The 17,882-nt window shown below is 47.0% G+C and overlaps 6 non-coding genes and 1 pseudogene across 6 annotated transcripts; all 7 read left to right on the top strand.

Moving 5' to 3' along the window:
• Positions 1 to 1,189: 1,189 nt before the first annotated feature.
• Positions 1,190 to 1,380, top strand: LOC130349366 (U2 spliceosomal RNA). Its single transcript, XR_008886705.1, has one exon. It is a non-coding gene; the product is annotated as a U2 spliceosomal RNA (small nuclear RNA).
• Positions 1,381 to 3,469: 2,089 nt separating this feature from the next.
• On the top strand, positions 3,470 to 3,660 carry LOC130349385 (U2 spliceosomal RNA). Its single transcript, XR_008886713.1, has one exon. It is a non-coding gene; the product is annotated as a U2 spliceosomal RNA (small nuclear RNA).
• Positions 3,661 to 5,756: 2,096 nt separating this feature from the next.
• Positions 5,757 to 5,947, top strand: LOC130349384 (U2 spliceosomal RNA). Its single transcript, XR_008886712.1, has one exon. It is a non-coding gene; the product is annotated as a U2 spliceosomal RNA (small nuclear RNA).
• A 2,078-nt stretch (positions 5,948 to 8,025) lies between these two features.
• LOC130349383 (U2 spliceosomal RNA) lies at positions 8,026 to 8,216 on the top strand. Its single transcript, XR_008886711.1, has one exon. It is a non-coding gene; the product is annotated as a U2 spliceosomal RNA (small nuclear RNA).
• A 2,078-nt stretch (positions 8,217 to 10,294) lies between these two features.
• Positions 10,295 to 10,485, top strand: LOC130349373 (U2 spliceosomal RNA). The gene has a single exon (XR_008886710.1). It is a non-coding gene; the product is annotated as a U2 spliceosomal RNA (small nuclear RNA).
• A 2,079-nt stretch (positions 10,486 to 12,564) lies between these two features.
• On the top strand, positions 12,565 to 12,755 carry LOC130349429 (U2 spliceosomal RNA). The gene has a single exon (XR_008886753.1). It is a non-coding gene; the product is annotated as a U2 spliceosomal RNA (small nuclear RNA).
• Positions 12,756 to 14,849: 2,094 nt separating this feature from the next.
• On the top strand, positions 14,850 to 14,928 carry LOC130349380 (U2 spliceosomal RNA; annotated as a pseudogene).
• Positions 14,929 to 17,882: the final 2,954 nt, after the last annotated feature.

Raw genomic sequence — 17,882 nt, 5'->3', positions numbered from 1 at the left:
ACTTTCTGTGCGACAAATTCAGACAGGAAAAATCAGTATAAATCCTTAGAAAATTATCCCCCAGTGTCTCCATCTGCTGGCGGTATTGAATAAGCATTGCTGCACTGATGGGGTATGCATTAGACGAAAAAAAAGAAGAAAAAGAAGAATAATACGCCCAGAAAAGAGGCGAAAAGGAGAAAAACGTAAAAAAACGTGAAAAAAAAGTAAGAGGAAGAGAAGGGAAAAAAAGGTGGAAATGGGTTTAAAAGTGATTTCGGCGGAGAAATATATATATATATATATATATATATATATATATATATATATATATATATGCGCACACACACACATAGATATAAACGTATTCTCCGTTGAGATATTGCAGCCGCTGCTGTGTCCAGGCCCAGGAGCCTTAGCACTGTGCTGTGATGTCACTCAATACCACTGACATCACTAGGTGTAAACAACATCTCTCCTTTGCTGTGTATGTGACTATGGAGCTGTTTGGTGATGTCGTCTATTACGGCCTTCATAGAAGCAACAGGAGATTGTTGCATCCATCTTGAACCCTCAGAACTACAGTGCTATGATGTCACTCACTTCCACAGGCCTTGCAGAGTGTAAACAACAACAACCCAGCTTTGTTGTGTATGTAACCATAGGGATTTGTGATGTCACCTAGAACCTTCACAGCAGCGACAGCTTTATGAGGAGCATCAGCACTGCTCTGCCTGAGCAGAACCATCACCGCCATAGGTTGTCAAATAACCCGGATTTAACCCACACAGGTAAGTCCAATGGGGTGCAGGCATGTCCTCTATGCTTACAGCTTCCCGTGGGTGTTGGTTTGATACCGTTTGGGGACAGCCAAGGAGGCATCTGCAGGCAACAAAGGTAGGTGTGTGCTTGTGTGTGTGTTTCCTATGCAGATCCTAAGCCCAGTGTCACATGCAAGTAGGAGGAGTAAGAAGGGTTCCTGGCAAATCCGGGTTATGGATTGCATTTAAAAAGGCCCCGTGGGAGTGCAATGGGCCCCTGTCTTGCTGCTTAGCAATAATGGTATGGGTTTAGGTTCTGCTGTGTGTACTGGTGGTTGACTGCCCCCCAGCCCAGAGTGTGCATGGAAAATTGTCTGGCAGCCTCCCTGACAGCAAGCAGTGATAGTGCCCATGAAGGGGACCTTGTTGGGCCTGCCCCTTTCACGGTTATCGCTTCTCGGCCTTTTGGCTAAGATCAAGTGTAGTATCTGTTCTTATCAGTTTAATATCTGATACGTCCCCTATCTGGGGACCATATATTAAATAGATTTTTGAGAACGGGGGCCGATTTCGAAGCTTGCTTCCGTCGCCCTATGCATTGACCCGATATGGCAGTATCTTCGGGTACAGTGCACCACCCCCTTACAGGGTTAAAAAGAAAGATTCCTACTTTCATTGCTACCTGCTTGCTGGCTAGCCAGCTAGCCAGCCCTGTGGGCCTTGCTGCTGCTGCAGCCAAAAAACAAAAGGTGGTGCTGCTGCTGCTTCTGCTGCTTCTGCTTCTGCTTGTGTCTGGCCCCTGTTGGAGCGTCCAGGCACAGGACTTCTGCTGCTGCTGACTAAATGGCCTCCTTAATTGGATCATTTGAGTAGCCAGCACACCTGTGCAGGTAGGGCATGACATGATAGGCAGCTGCCTTGATAGCGGGTGGGTGCTGAATGTTCCTAATTGACAAAATAAGATTAATGCTTATGAAGAAATATAAAATCTCATCCCTTCCCCAATATCGCGCCACACCCCTACCCCTTAATTCCCTGGTTGAACTTGATGGACATATGTCTTTTTTCGACCGTACTAACTATGTAACTATGTAACATAACATGGGGGGGGGGGGTCTCCTGGCTGTTCACACAGGTGTGTCATTGCTGTACATTGACCATGCATTGCTTCTGTGGTATTGCAAAGGCAAAGACAAATGCTTCCAGCCATCCATTGCACTAATGGATTGGTCATCAGCTGGCTGTCTATGTCCCGCATCAATATAGACCAAAGTACAGAGGGTTAGGCTATGCTATTGTGCACCTACCTGATGCATCAGAAGGTGCGAGGCCCTTGCTAAATTCTGTGCACAGACTTTGAGATCTATGCTTTAGACTGTATCTAAACCTGCTCCAACATGGACTGACATTCTGGCCTACTTTCAGCCGATGCGACTTGTCTGTCGCTGAACAGTCGCTTTTTATGTATTCAGCACCTATGTATAATGTTGTAAAAATGCTCTAGAAGCTAAAGTCGCAGAAATGTCACACATATTTGGCCTGCAACTTTCTGTGCGACAAATTCAGACAGGAAAAATCAGTATAAATCCTTAGAAAATTATCCCCCAGTGTCTCCATCTGCTGGCGGTATTGAATAAGCATTGCTGCACTGATGGGGTATGCATTAGACGAAAAAAAAGAAGAAAAAGAAGAATAATACGCCCAGAAAAGAGGCGAAAAGGAGAAAAACGTAAAAAAACGTGAAAAAAAAGTAAGAGGAAGAGAAGGGAAAAAAAGGTGGAAATGGGTTTAAAAGTGATTTCGGCGGAGAAATATATATATATATATATATATATATATATATATATATATATATATGCGCACACACACACATAGATATAAACGTATTCTCCGTTGAGATATTGCAGCCGCTGCTGTGTCCAGGCCCAGGAGCCTTAGCACTGTGCTGTGATGTTACTCAATACCACTGACATCACTAGGTGTAAACAACATCTCTCCTTTGCTGTGTATGTGACTATGGAGCTGTTTGGTGATGTCGTCTATTACGGCCTTCATAGAAGCAACAGGAGATTGTTGCATCCATCTAGAACCCTCAGAACTACAGTGCTATGATGTCACTCACTTCCACAGGCCTTGCAGAGTGTAAACAACAACAACCCAGCTTTGTTGTGTATGTAACCATAGGGATTTGTGATGTCACCTAGAACCTTCACAGCAGCGACAGCTTTATGAGGAGCATCAGCACTGCTCTGCCTGAGCAGAACCATCACCGCCATAGGTTGTCAAATAACCCGGATTTAACCCACACAGGTAAGTCCAATGGGGTGCAGGCATGTCCTCTATGCTTACAGCTTCCCGTGGGTGTTGGTTTGATACCGTTTGGGGACAGCCAAGGAGGCATCTGCAGGCAACAAAGGTAGGTGTGTGCTTGTGTGTGTGTTTCCTATGCAGATCCTAAGCCCAGTGTCACATGCAAGTAGGAGGAGTAAGAAGGGTTCCTGGCAAATCCGGGTTATGGATTGCATTTAAAAAGGCCCCGTGGGAGTGCAATGGGCCCCTGTCTTGCTGCTTAGCAATAATGGTATGGGTTTAGGTTCTGCTGTGTGTACTGGTGGTTGACTGCCCCCCAGCCCAGAGTGTGCATGGAAAATTGTCTGGCAGCCTCCCTGACAGCAAGCAGTGATAGTGCCCATGAAGGGGACCTTGTTGGGCCCGCCCCTTTCACGGTTATCGCTTCTCGGCCTTTTGGCTAAGATCAAGTGTAGTATCTGTTCTTATCAGTTTAATATCTGATACGTCCCCTATCTGGGGACCATATATTAAATGGATTTTTGAGAACGGGGGCCGATTTCGAAGCTTGCTTCCGTCGCCCTATGCATTGACCCGATATGGCAGTATCTTCGGGTACAGTGCACCACCCCCTTACAGGGTTAAAAAGAAAGATTCCTACTTTCATTGCTACCTGCTTGCTGGCTAGCCAGCTAGCCAGCCCTGTGGGCCTTGCTGCTGCTGCAGCCAAAAAACAAAAGGTGGTGCTGCTGCTGCTTCTGCTGCTTCTGCTTCTGCTTGTGTCTGGCCCCTGTTGGAGCGTCCAGGCACAGGACTTCTGCTGCTGCTGACTAAATGGCCTCCTTAATTGGATCATTTGAGTAGCCAGCACACCTGTGCAGGTAGGGCATGACATGATAGGCAGCTGCCTTGATAGCGGGTGGGTGCTGAATGTTCCTAATTGACAAAATAAGATTAATGCTTATGAAGAAATATAAAATCTCATCCCTTCCCCAATATCGCGCCACACCCCTACCCCTTAATTCCCTGGTTGAACTTGATGGACATATGTCTTTTTTCGACCGTACTAACTATGTAACTATGTAACATAACATGGGGGGGGGGGTCTCCTGGCTGTTCACACAGGTGTGTCATTGCTGTACATTGACCATGCATTGCTTCTGTGGTATTGCAAAGGCAAAGACAAATGCTTCCAGCCATCCATTGCACTAATGGATTGGTCATCAGCTGGCTGTCTATGTCCCGCATCAATATAGACCAAAGTACAGAGGGTTAGGCTATGCTATTGTGCACCTACCTGATGCATCAGAAGGTGCGAGGCCCTTGCTAAATTCTGTGCACAGACTTTGAGATCTATGCTTTAGACTGTATCTAAACCTGCTCCAACATGGACTGACATTCTGGCCTACTTTCAGCCGATGCGACTTGTCTGTCGCTGAACAGTCGCTTTTTATGTATTCAGCACCTATGTATAATGTTGTAAAAATGCTCTAGAAGCTAAAGTCGCAGAAATGTCACACATATTTGGCCTGCAACTTTCTGTGCGACAAATTCAGACAGGAAAAATCAGTATAAATCCTTAGAAAATTATCCCCCAGTGTCTCCATCTGCTGGCGGTATTGAATAAGCATTGCTGCACTGATGGGGTATGCATTAGACGAAAAAAAAGAAGAAAAAGAAGAATAATACGCCCAGAAAAGAGGCGAAAAGGAGAAAAACGTAAAAAAACGTGAAAAAAAAGTAAGAGGAAGAGAAGGGAAAAAAAGGTGGAAATGGGTTTAAAAGTGATTTCGGCGGAGAAATATATATATATATATATATATATATATATATATATATATATATATATATATATGCGCACACACACACATAGATATAAACGTATTCTCCGTTGAGATATTGCAGCCGCTGCTGTGTCCAGGCCCAGGAGCCTTAGCACTGTGCTGTGATGTCACTCAATACCACTGACATCACTAGGTGTAAACAACATCTCTCCTTTGCTGTGTATGTGACTATGGAGCTGTTTGGTGATGTCGTCTATTACGGCCTTCATAGAAGCAACAGGAGATTGTTGCATCCATCTTGAACCCTCAGAACTACAGTGCTATGATGTCACTCACTTCCACAGGCCTTGCAGAGTGTAAACAACAACAACCCAGCTTTGTTGTGTATGTAACCATAGGGATTTGTGATGTCACCTAGAACCTTCACAGCAGCGACAGCTTTATGAGGAGCATCAGCACTGCTCTGCCTGAGCAGAACCATCACCGCCATAGGTTGTCAAATAACCCGGATTTAACCCACACAGGTAAGTCCAATGGGGTGCAGGCATGTCCTCTATGCTTACAGCTTCCCGTGGGTGTTGGTTTGATACCGTTTGGGGACAGCCAAGGAGGCATCTGCAGGCAACAAAGGTAGGTGTGTGCTTGTGTGTGTGTTTCCTATGCAGATCCTAAGCCCAGTGTCACATGCAAGTAGGAGGAGTAAGAAGGGTTCCTGGCAAATCCGGGTTATGGATTGCATTTAAAAAGGCCCCGTGGGAGTGCAATGGGCCCCTGTCTTGCTGCTTAGCAATAATGGTATGGGTTTAGGTTCTGCTGTGTGTACTGGTGGTTGACTGCCCCCCAGCCCAGAGTGTGCATGGAAAATTGTCTGGCAGCCTCCCTGACAGCAAGCAGTGATAGTGCCCATGAAGGGGACCTTGTTGGGCCCGCCCCTTTCACGGTTATCGCTTCTCGGCCTTTTGGCTAAGATCAAGTGTAGTATCTGTTCTTATCAGTTTAATATCTGATACGTCCCCTATCTGGGGACCATATATTAAATGGATTTTTGAGAACGGGGGCCGATTTCGAAGCTTGCTTCCGTCGCCCTATGCATTGACCCGATATGGCAGTATCTTCGGGTACAGTGCACCACCCCCTTACAGGGTTAAAAAGAAAGATTCCTACTTTCATTGCTACCTGCTTGCTGGCTAGCCAGCTAGCCAGCCCTGTGGGCCTTGCTGCTGCTGCAGCCAAAAAACAAAAGGTGGTGCTGCTGCTGCTTCTGCTGCTTCTGCTTCTGCTTGTGTCTGGCCCCTGTTGGAGCGTCCAGGCACAGGACTTCTGCTGCTGCTGACTAAATGGCCTCCTTAATTGGATCATTTGAGTAGCCAGCACACCTGTGCAGGTAGGGCATGACATGATAGGCAGCTGCCTTGATAGCGGGTGGGTGCTGAATGTTCCTAATTGACAAAATAAGATTAATGCTTATGAAGAAATATAAAATCTCATCCCTTCCCCAATATCGCGCCACACCCCTACCCCTTAATTCCCTGGTTGAACTTGATGGACATATGTCTTTTTTCGACCGTACTAACTATGTAACTATGTAACATAACATGGGGGGGGGGGTCTCCTGGCTGTTCACACAGGTGTGTCATTGCTGTACATTGACCATGCATTGCTTCTGTGGTATTGCAAAGGCAAAGACAAATGCTTCCAGCCATCCATTGCACTAATGGATTGGTCATCAGCTGGCTGTCTATGTCCCGCATCAATATAGACCAAAGTACAGAGGGTTAGGCTATGCTATTGTGCACCTACCTGATGCATCAGATGGTGCGAGGCCCTTGCTAAATTCTGTGCACAGACTTTGAGATCTATGCTTTAGACTGTATCTAAACCTGCTCCAACATGGACTGACATTCTGGCCTACTTTCAGCCGATGCGACTTGTCTGTCGCTGAACAGTCGCTTTTTATGTATTCAGCACCTATGTATAATGTTGTAAAAATGCTCTAGAAGCTAAAGTCGCAGAAATGTCACACATATTTGGCCTGCAACTTTCTGTGCGACAAATTCAGACAGGAAAAATCAGTATAAATCCTTAGAAAATTATCCCCCAGTGTCTCCATCTGCTGGCGGTATTGAATAAGCATTGCTGCACTGATGGGGTATGCATTAGACGAAAAAAAAGAAGAAAAAGAAGAATAATACGCCCAGAAAAGAGGCGAAAAGGAGAAAAACGTAAAAAAACGTGAAAAAAAAGTAAGAGGAAGAGAAGGGAAAAAAAGGTGGAAATGGGTTTAAAAGTGATTTCGGCGGAGAAATATATATATATATATATATATATATATATATATATGCGCACACACACACATAGATATAAACGTATTCTCCGTTGAGATATTGCAGCCGCTGCTGTGTCCAGGCCCAGGAGCCTTAGCACTGTGCTGTGATGTCACTCAATACCACTGACATCACTAGGTGTAAACAACATCTCTCCTTTGCTGTGTATGTGACTATGGAGCTGTTTGGTGATGTCGTCTATTACGGCCTTCATAGAAGCAACAGGAGATTGTTGCATCCATCTTGAACCCTCAGAACTACAGTGCTATGATGTCACTCACTTCCACAGGCCTTGCAGAGTGTAAACAACAACAACCCAGCTTTGTTGTGTATGTAACCATAGGGATTTGTGATGTCACCTAGAACCTTCACAGCAGCGACAGCTTTATGAGGAGCATCAGCACTGCTCTGCCTGAGCAGAACCATCACCGCCATAGGTTGTCAAATAACCCGGATTTAACCCACACAGGTAAGTCCAATGGGGTGCAGGCATGTCCTCTATGCTTACAGCTTCCCGTGGGTGTTGGTTTGATACCGTTTGGGGACAGCCAAGGAGGCATCTGCAGGCAACAAAGGTAGGTGTGTGCTTGTGTGTGTGTTTCCTATGCAGATCCTAAGCCCAGTGTCACATGCAAGTAGGAGGAGTAAGAAGGGTTCCTGGCAAATCCGGGTTATGGATTGCATTTAAAAAGGCCCCGTGGGAGTGCAATGGGCCCCTGTCTTGCTGCTTAGCAATAATGGTATGGGTTTAGGTTCTGCTGTGTGTACTGGTGGTTGACTGCCCCCCAGCCCAGAGTGTGCATGGAAAATTGTCTGGCAGCCTCCCTGACAGCAAGCAGTGATAGTGCCCATGAAGGGGACCTTGTTGGGCCCGCCCCTTTCACGGTTATCGCTTCTCGGCCTTTTGGCTAAGATCAAGTGTAGTATCTGTTCTTATCAGTTTAATATCTGATACGTCCCCTATCTGGGGACCATATATTAAATGGATTTTTGAGAACGGGGGCCGATTTCGAAGCTTGCTTCCGTCGCCCTATGCATTGACCCGATATGGCAGTATCTTCGGGTACAGTGCACCACCCCCTTACAGGGTTAAAAAGAAAGATTCCTACTTTCATTGCTACCTGCTTGCTGGCTAGCCAGCTAGCCAGCCCTGTGGGCCTTGCTGCTGCTGCAGCCAAAAAACAAAAGGTGGTGCTGCTGCTGCTTCTGCTGCTTCTGCTTCTGCTTGTGTCTGGCCCCTGTTGGAGCGTCCAGGCACAGGACTTCTGCTGCTGCTGACTAAATGGCCTCCTTAATTGGATCATTTGAGTAGCCAGCACACCTGTGCAGGTAGGGCATGACATGATAGGCAGCTGCCTTGATAGCGGGTGGGTGCTGAATGTTCCTAATTGACAAAATAAGATTAATGCTTATGAAGAAATATAAAATCTCATCCCTTCCCCAATATCGCGCCACACCCCTACCCCTTAATTCCCTGGTTGAACTTGATGGACATATGTCTTTTTTCGACCGTACTAACTATGTAACTATGTAACATAACATGGGGGGGGGGGTCTCCTGGCTGTTCACACAGGTGTGTCATTGCTGTACAATGACCATGCATTGCTTCTGTGGTATTGCAAAGGCAAAGACAAATGCTTCCAGCCATCCATTGCACTAATGGATTGGTCATCAGCTGGCTGTCTATGTCCCGCATCAATATAGACCAAAGTACAGAGGGTTAGGCTATGCTATTGTGCACCTACCTGATGCATCAGAAGGTGCGAGGCCCTTGCTAAATTCTGTGCACAGACTTTGAGATCTATGCTTTAGACTGTATCTAAACCTGCTCCAACATGGACTGACATTCTGGCCTACTTTCAGCCGATGCGACTTGTCTGTCGCTGAACAGTCGCTTTTTATGTATTCAGCACCTATGTATAATGTTGTAAAAATGCTCTAGAAGCTAAAGTCGCAGAAATGTCACACATATTTGGCCTGCAACTTTCTGTGCGACAAATTCAGACAGGAAAAATCAGTATAAATCCTTAGAAAATTATCCCCCAGTGTCTCCATCTGCTGGCGGTATTGAATAAGCATTGCTGCACTGATGGGGTATGCATTAGACGAAAAAAAAGAAGAAAAAGAAGAATAATACGCCCAGAAAAGAGGCGAAAAGGAGAAAAACGTAAAAAAACGTGAAAAAAAAGTAAGAGGAAGAGAAGGGAAAAAAAGGTGGAAATGGGTTTAAAAGTGATTTCGGCGGAGAAATATATATATATATATATATATATATATATATATATGCGCACACACACACATAGATATAAACGTATTCTCCGTTGAGATATTGCAGCCGCTGCTGTGTCCAGGCCCAGGAGCCTTAGCACTGTGCTGTGATGTCACTCAATACCACTGACATCACTAGGTGTAAACAACATCTCTCCTTTGCTGTGTATGTGACTATGGAGCTGTTTGGTGATGTCGTCTATTACGGCCTTCATAGAAGCAACAGGAGATTGTTGCATCCATCTTGAACCCTCAGAACTACAGTGCTATGATGTCACTCACTTCCACAGGCCTTGCAGAGTGTAAACAACAACAACCCAGCTTTGTTGTGTATGTAACCATAGGGATTTGTGATGTCACCTAGAACCTTCACAGCAGCGACAGCTTTATGAGGAGCATCAGCACTGCTCTGCCTGAGCAGAACCATCACCGCCATAGGTTGTCAAATAACCCGGATTTAACCCACACAGGTAAGTCCAATGGGGTGCAGGCATGTCCTCTATGCTTACAGCTTCCCGTGGGTGTTGGTTTGATACCGTTTGGGGACAGCCAAGGAGGCATCTGCAGGCAACAAAGGTAGGTGTGTGCTTGTGTGTGTGTTTCCTATGCAGATCCTAAGCCCAGTGTCACATGCAAGTAGGAGGAGTAAGAAGGGTTCCTGGCAAATCCGGGTTATGGATTGCATTTAAAAAGGCCCCGTGGGAGTGCAATGGGCCCCTGTCTTGCTGCTTAGCAATAATGGTATGGGTTTAGGTTCTGCTGTGTGTACTGGTGGTTGACTGCCCCCCAGCCCAGAGTGTGCATGGAAAATTGTCTGGCAGCCTCCCTGACAGCAAGCAGTGATAGTGCCCATGAAGGGGACCTTGTTGGGCCCGCCCCTTTCACGGTTATCGCTTCTCGGCCTTTTGGCTAAGATCAAGTGTAGTATCTGTTCTTATCAGTTTAATATCTGATACGTCCCCTATCTGGGGACCATATATTAAATGGATTTTTGAGAACGGGGGCCGATTTCGAAGCTTGCTTCCGTCGCCCTATGCATTGACCCGATATGGCAGTATCTTCGGGTACAGTGCACCACCCCCTTACAGGGTTAAAAAGAAAGATTCCTACTTTCATTGCTACCTGCTTGCTGGCTAGCCAGCTAGCCAGCCCTGTGGGCCTTGCTGCTGCTGCAGCCAAAAAACAAAAGGTGGTGCTGCTGCTGCTTCTGCTGCTTCTGCTTGTGTCTGGCCCCTGTTGGAGCGTCCAGGCACAGGACTTCTGCTGCTGCTGACTAAATGGCCTCCTTAATTGGATCATTTGAGTAGCCAGCACACCTGTGCAGGTAGGGCATGACATGATAGGCAGCTGCCTTGATAGCGGGTGGGTGCTGAATGTTCCTAATTGACAAAATAAGATTAATGCTTATGAAGAAATATAAAATCTCATCCCTTCCCCAATATCGCGCCACACCCCTACCCCTTAATTCCCTGGTTGAACTTGATGGACATATGTCTTTTTTCGACCGTACTAACTATGTAACTATGTAACATAACATGGGGGGGGGGGGTCTCCTGGCTGTTCACACAGGTGTGTCATTGCTGTACATTGACCATGCATTGCTTCTGTGGTATTGCAAAGGCAAAGACAAATGCTTCCAGCCATCCATTGCACTAATGGATTGGTCATCAGCTGGCTGTCTATGTCCCGCATCAATATAGACCAAAGTACAGAGGGTTAGGCTATGCTATTGTGCACCTACCTGATGCATCAGAAGGTGCGAGGCCCTTGCTAAATTCTGTGCACAGACTTTGAGATCTATGCTTTAGACTGTATCTAAACCTGCTCCAACATGGACTGACATTCTGGCCTACTTTCAGCCGATGCGACTTGTCTGTCGCTGAACAGTCAGTCGCTTTTTATGTATTCAGCACCTATGTATAATGTTGTAAAAATGCTCTAGAAGCTAAAGTCGCAGAAATGTCACACATATTTGGCCTGCAACTTTCTGTGCGACAAATTCAGACAGGAAAAATCAGTATAAATCCTTAGAAAATTATCCCCCAGTGTCTCCATCTGCTGGCGGTATTGAATAAGCATTGCTGCACTGATGGGGTATGCATTAGACGAAAAAAAAGAAGAAAAAGAAGAATAATACGCCCAGAAAAGAGGCGAAAAGGAGAAAAATGTAAAAAAACGTGAAAAAAAAGTAAGAGGAAGAGAAGGGAAAAAAAGGTAGAAATGGGTTTAAAAGTGATTTCGGCGGAGAAATATATATATATATATATATATATATATATATATATATGCGCACACACACACATAGATATAAACGTATTCTCCGTTGAGATATTGCAGCCGCTGCTGTGTCCAGGCCCAGGAGCCTTAGCACTGTGCTGTGATGTCACTCAATACCACTGACATCACTAGGTGTAAACAACATCTCTCCTTTGCTGTGTATGTGACTATGGAGCTGTTTGGTGATGTCGTCTATTATGGCCTTCATAGAAGCAACAGGAGATTGTTGCATCCATCTTGAACCCTCAGAACTACAGTGCTATGATGTCACTCACTTCCACAGGCCTTGCAGAGTGTAAACAACAACAACCCAGCTTTGTTGTGTATGTAACCATAGGGATTTGTGATGTCACCTAGAACCTTCACAGCAGCGACAGCTTTATGAGGAGCATCAGCACTGCTCTGCCTGAGCAGAACCATCACCGCCATAGGTTGTCAAATAACCCGGATTTAACCCACACAGGTAAGTCCAATGGGGTGCAGGCATGTCCTCTATGCTTACAGCTTCCCGTGGGTGTTGGTTTGATACCGTTTGGGGACAGCCAAGGAGGCATCTGCAGGCAACAAAGGTAGGTGTGTGCTTGTGTGTGTGTTTCCTATGCAGATCCTAAGCCCAGTGTCACATGCAAGTAGGAGGAGTAAGAAGGGTTCCTGGCAAATCCGGGTTATGGATTGCATTTAAAAAGGCCCCGTGGGAGTGCAATGGGCCCCTGTCTTGCTGCTTAGCAATAATGGTATGGGTTTAGGTTCTGCTGTGTGTACTGGTGGTTGACTGCCCCCCAGCCCAGAGTGTGCATGGAAAATTGTCTGGCAGCCTCCCTGACAGCAAGCAGTGATAGTGCCCATGAAGGGGACCTTGTTGGGCCCGCCCCTTTCACGGTTATCGCTTCTCGGCCTTTTGGCTAAGATCAAGTGTAGTATCTGTTCTTATCAGTTTAATATCTGATACGTCCCCTATCTGGGGACCATATATTAAATGGATTTTTGAGAACGGGGGCCGATTTCGAAGCTTGCTTCCGTCGCCCTATGCATTGACCCGATATGGCAGTATCTTCGGGTACAGTGCACCACCCCCTTACAGGGTTAAAAAGAAAGATTCCTACTTTCATTGCTACCTGCTTGCTGGCTAGCCAGCTAGCCAGCCCTGTGGGCCTTGCTGCTGCTGCAGCCAAAAAACAAAAGGTGGTGCTGCTGCTGCTTCTGCTGCTTCTGCTTCTGCTTGTGTCTGGCCCCTGTTGGAGCGTCCAGGCAGAGGACTTCTGCTGCTGCTGACTAAATGGCCTCCTTAATTGGATCATTTGAGTAGCCAGCACACCTGTGCAGGTAGGGCATGACATGATAGGCAGCTGCCTTGATAGCGGGTGGGTGCTGAATGTTCCTAATTGACAAAATAAGATTAATGCTTATGAAGAAATATAAAATCTCATCCCTTCCCCAATATCGCGCCACACCCCTACCCCTTAATTCCCTGGTTGAACTTGATGGACATATGTCTTTTTTCGACCGTACTAACTATGTAACTATGTAACATAACATGGGGGGGGGGGGGTCTCCTGGCTGTTCACACAGGTGTGTCATTGCTGTACATTGACCATGCATTGCTTCTGTGGTATTGCAAAGGCAAAGACAAATGCTTCCAGCCATCCATTGCACTAATGGATTGGTCATCAGCTGGCTGTCTATGTCCCGCATCAATATAGACCAAAGTACAGAGGGTTAGGCTATGCTATTGTGCACCTACCTGATGCATCAGAAGGTGCGAGGCCCTTGCTAAATTCTGTGCACAGACTTTGAGATCTATGCTTTAGACTGTATCTAAACCTGCTCCAACATGGACTGACATTCTGGCCTACTTTCAGCCGATGCGACTTGTCTGTCGCTGAACAGTCGCTTTTTATGTATTCAGCACCTATGTATAATGTTGTAAAAATGCTCTAGAAGCTAAAGTCGCAGAAATGTCACACATATTTGGCCTGCAACTTTCTGTGCGACAAATTCAGACAGGAAAAATCAGTATAAATCCTTAGAAAATTATCCCCCAGTGTCTCCATCTGCTGGCGGTATTGAATAAGCATTGCTGCACTGATGGGGTATGCATTAGACGAAAAAAAAGAAGAAAAAGAAGAATAATACGCCCAGAAAAGAGGCGAAAAGGAGAAAAACGTAAAAAAACGTGAAAAAAAAGTAAGAGGAAGAGAAGGGAAAAAAAGGTGGAAATGGGTTTAAAAGTGATTTCGGCGGAGAAATATATATATATATATATATATATATATATATATATATATATATATATATGCGCACACACACACATAGATATAAACGTATTCTCCGTTGAGATATTGCAGCCGCTGCTGTGTCCAGGCCCAGGAGCCTTAGCACTGTGCTGTGATGTCACTCAATACCACTGACATCACTAGGTGTAAACAACATCTCTCCTTTGCTGTGTATGTGACTATGGAGCTGTTTGGTGATGTCGTCTATTACGGCCTTCATAGAAGCAACAGGAGATTGTTGCATCCATCTTGAACCCTCAGAACTACAGTGCTATGATGTCACTCACTTCCACAGGCCTTGCAGAGTGTAAACAACAACAACCCAGCTTTGTTGTGTATGTAACCATAGGGATTTGTGATGTCACCTAGAACCTTCACAGCAGCGACAGCTTTATGAGGAGCATCAGCACTGCTCTGCCTGAGCAGAACCATCACCGCCATAGGTTGTCAAATAACCCGGATTTAACCCACACAGGTAAGTCCAATGGGGTGCAGGCATGTCCTCTATGCTTACAGCTTCCCGTGGGTGTTGGTTTGATACCGTTTGGGGACAGCCAAGGAGGCATCTGCAGGCAACAAAGGTAGGTGTGTGCTTGTGTGTGTGTTTCCTATGCAGATCCTAAGCCCAGTGTCACATGCAAGTAGGAGGAGTAAGAAGGGTTCCTGGCAAATCCGGGTTATGGATTGCATTTAAAAAGGCCCCGTGGGAGTGCAATGGGCCCCTGTCTTGCTGCTTAGCAATAATGGTATGGGTTTAGGTTCTGCTGTGTGTACTGGTGGTTGACTGCCCCCCAGCCCAGAGTGTGCATGGAAAATTGTCTGGCAGCCTCCCTGACAGCAAGCAGTGATAGTGCCCATGAAGGGGACCTTGTTGGGCCCGCCCCTTTCACGGTTATCGCTTCTCGGCCTTTTGGCTAAGATCAAGTGTAGTATCTGCATTTGGTCTGGTCGGAAGGTGTCTGTGGTACCCCGCTTCTCGGCCTTGGGGGATTGTCTCTCCTTACGGAGGGACTTCACCCCCTTGCTGCTATTGGGGAGCGGGCTTAGTCCACGGACAACGGGTTGCGATCCCCCTGTCTCTGGGACCTTGTATCTCAGAAGGCATTTTCGGTACGTTGAGCGTTACCTGTAGCTTCGGAAGCACCTAGGGTACCCCCGACCTCTGCCTTGGGTAAGGGTTCCGCTTTTATAGCGGGATTCCGAGCCCCTGCTGCTATTGGGGAAGGGGCTTAGTCCCTGGGTGTGGAAGATGCCGTTCTCCTGGGCTTTCCCCTCTGGGGAAATGTCGATGCGAAATACCATCCGCATAGAGGTGTCGGAGAGCCATCGTCAGTTGAAGAACCTCCGCTTCATTGCGGAGGTGATTCTTCTTGACTACTTCCGCCTCAATAGGGAGGACATCCTGTGTCTAAATGACCAGGAAAGCCGTGGCCTGTATACCGTCACCTTCACGGCCACGGCGTGTTGCGATAACATCTATGCAACCTTGTCTGGTGCGGACCAGAGGGACGATCGACTCGACGGTCTTTCGTTCCAGTTCCTCTATGGTGAGGAACATATACCGTTGGTGGTGGCTATGCACAGCCCTCATGTGACCACGGAGGATATAGCCACTTTTCTTCGGCGATACTGCGAAGAGGTGCGATTCGCAAACAAAATCTTGAACTCCGTGCGGTTCTGGAACGGCAAGAGGAAGTTCTGGGTCAAGCTCCGTAAGGATCCCGGTGGTATTGGGGGTCTTTGCCATCCGCCCCCAAATTTTGCCATCGGGAGAGTTCGGGGCTTCCTGTTCTATCCTCAAATGCCTATGTATTGCCGAAATTGCTTGAGGTTTGGCCACACCCAGGAGACCTGCGGCGCGGAGCGTGTGATTCGCTGCAATAGGTGTGGCCAAGAAGGTCACATAGCCTCAAGATGTAGCCATACGATAAGGTGCAACCTCTGCGGAGAGGAAAATCACGATTTTAATTCCTGTCCCCATAAAGCAAAAACTACGATGGGTGGGTCAAGGCTGGGCCCACCCAAAGAGGGGACAGGACAAAAGACGTCCTTTTTTAAGATGCCCAAACCCCAGATGGCAGGTACTGATGGGTCCAGGCCCAAGACCTCTGGTGCTCCATCGGGGGGCCCACCGGTGGTAGTGCTAGGGGGAGGCCATGGGGATTCCACGAAGCCCGGGCGGGTGATCGAGTTTACTGCCCGGGAAATTGAAAGACGTCGATCGACTTCCTACCTGGCTCAAGAGCCCGCCGAAACTTCTGAAGGGGGCTCACCTGTGGCGGGTGGCAGCCGACGGGCCTCGGTGGGGGCAAAAGTGGACCCAAAATTGCAGCATAAGCCAGGTACTGGCTTGGCCCAGGGTCGCCCTGCTCCGGACGAAGAGGCCCCGGTGAAAGCCCGCCGGAAGGGGAGCCAGGTGGCCAGGTCTGAGCCCGGTCCTGTTACTCCGCCTATACAGGACAGGGCCAAGAAGACAAGTGGCGCCAAACCAGGGTTTGCTGCCCCGCCAGCAGTGGACCCGGTGGGTAAAACTGGCCATCGTCGATCGATGGGGAAGTTGGAGCAACAGTCCTCAGCAACGCTTGCTGGGGAACAAGCGATGAAAACTTCCCAAGGTAGCGGCAAAGGTTCCGGAAAAGAGGCCTCACAGGCCCCTGTGCAGCAGTTCCAGTCGTCAAATGATGAAAGAAGACGCAGATCCATCAGCCGGGGGCCAGAGATTACATCGAGTGAGAGCAACACAGAGGATATGGACAGCAGTGTGACATTTAAAAGACAAAGAGAAGAAGAAGAGGAAGACATTCAAAGGAAAGCGGCGTGCCGTAGTTCGGACGAGAGCGAGCTCAGGGTCGGGGCATCATCGATCTCAAGCTCCGACCCTCAGAACATCAAGGAGCTGATGACCCCGCAGGCGGGGGATGACGGTACGCAGCTTATTATTGACTTTGATTCTCCAAGCACGGACTCTCCATAAACTATGCCTATCCCTGTAAAAATTGCCTCACTCAATGTGAGGTCCTTAAAGAGCCCTGATCGCAGGGCTGCTTTATTTTCTTATCTAGAGACATGTGACTTTGACCTTTGCCTGCTACAAGAATGTGGAATCCCTAGTAAAATGGACTATAAAGACTTAAAAGAAGACTGGAAGCTGGGCCCATCCATATGGTCCGGTGCAAATGACTGTCGTTCTGTGGGTGTTGGGCTGCTCTGCCGAGGCCAGTCCTTTTCTATTCATACAGTAACTGAGATTGTGCCTGGCAGAGCTCTTTTAATTCATCTATATTTTAATGGACTTTTAATTCGTGTTTTAAATGTGTATGCCCCTCCTGATAAACAGGAGCGGGCAGAACTATTTGAAATTTTACCACTGTTTTGTGTTGGGTCTTCCCCCCTGCTGGTGGGAGGTGATTTTAACTGCATACGTGATGGGGAACACCGGCAGGGTGGGGATATTAATCGTAAAGACCGCACTTCTTACCTGCTTAAAAATTTTATTGATGATTTTAATTTGAAAGATTGCTGGAAGGATCTCTTGCCGGAGGACCCAGGCGCCACATGGTCCAATGGAAGAGTGAGCTCCAGAATCGATTTTATTTTTTCCTCTAGAGCTTTTAAACCCCTGAAATGCACGCTCGAGCAGAATATCTTCTCTGATCATAAGCTCCTCTTGGTGGGCCTGGAGCTAGAGGGGGAGCAAAAAGCAAAAAGGGGCCTCTGGAGATTAAACACCACACTCCTAGAGGACCCTGAGATAAAAGAGGAGTTTGTGCGGACCTACCAATGCTGGCAATCACAAAGAAAACCCCACGAGCCTATGCTGCACTGGTGGGAGGGCACCAAATCTAAAATCAGATTTTTTTTTATCAAAGCAGGTAAGAAGAAGGCAAAAATGGAAAAACAGTGGTTTTATGTTCTTAACATGCGTTT

This window comes from Hyla sarda, unplaced genomic scaffold, assembly GCF_029499605.1.
Source record: "Hyla sarda isolate aHylSar1 unplaced genomic scaffold, aHylSar1.hap1 scaffold_913, whole genome shotgun sequence".
NCBI classification, from domain to species: Eukaryota; Metazoa; Chordata; class Amphibia; order Anura; family Hylidae; genus Hyla; species Hyla sarda.
Note: the sequence above shows the minus strand (reverse complement) of the source record. Positions and strands in the feature narration are given on the sequence as shown.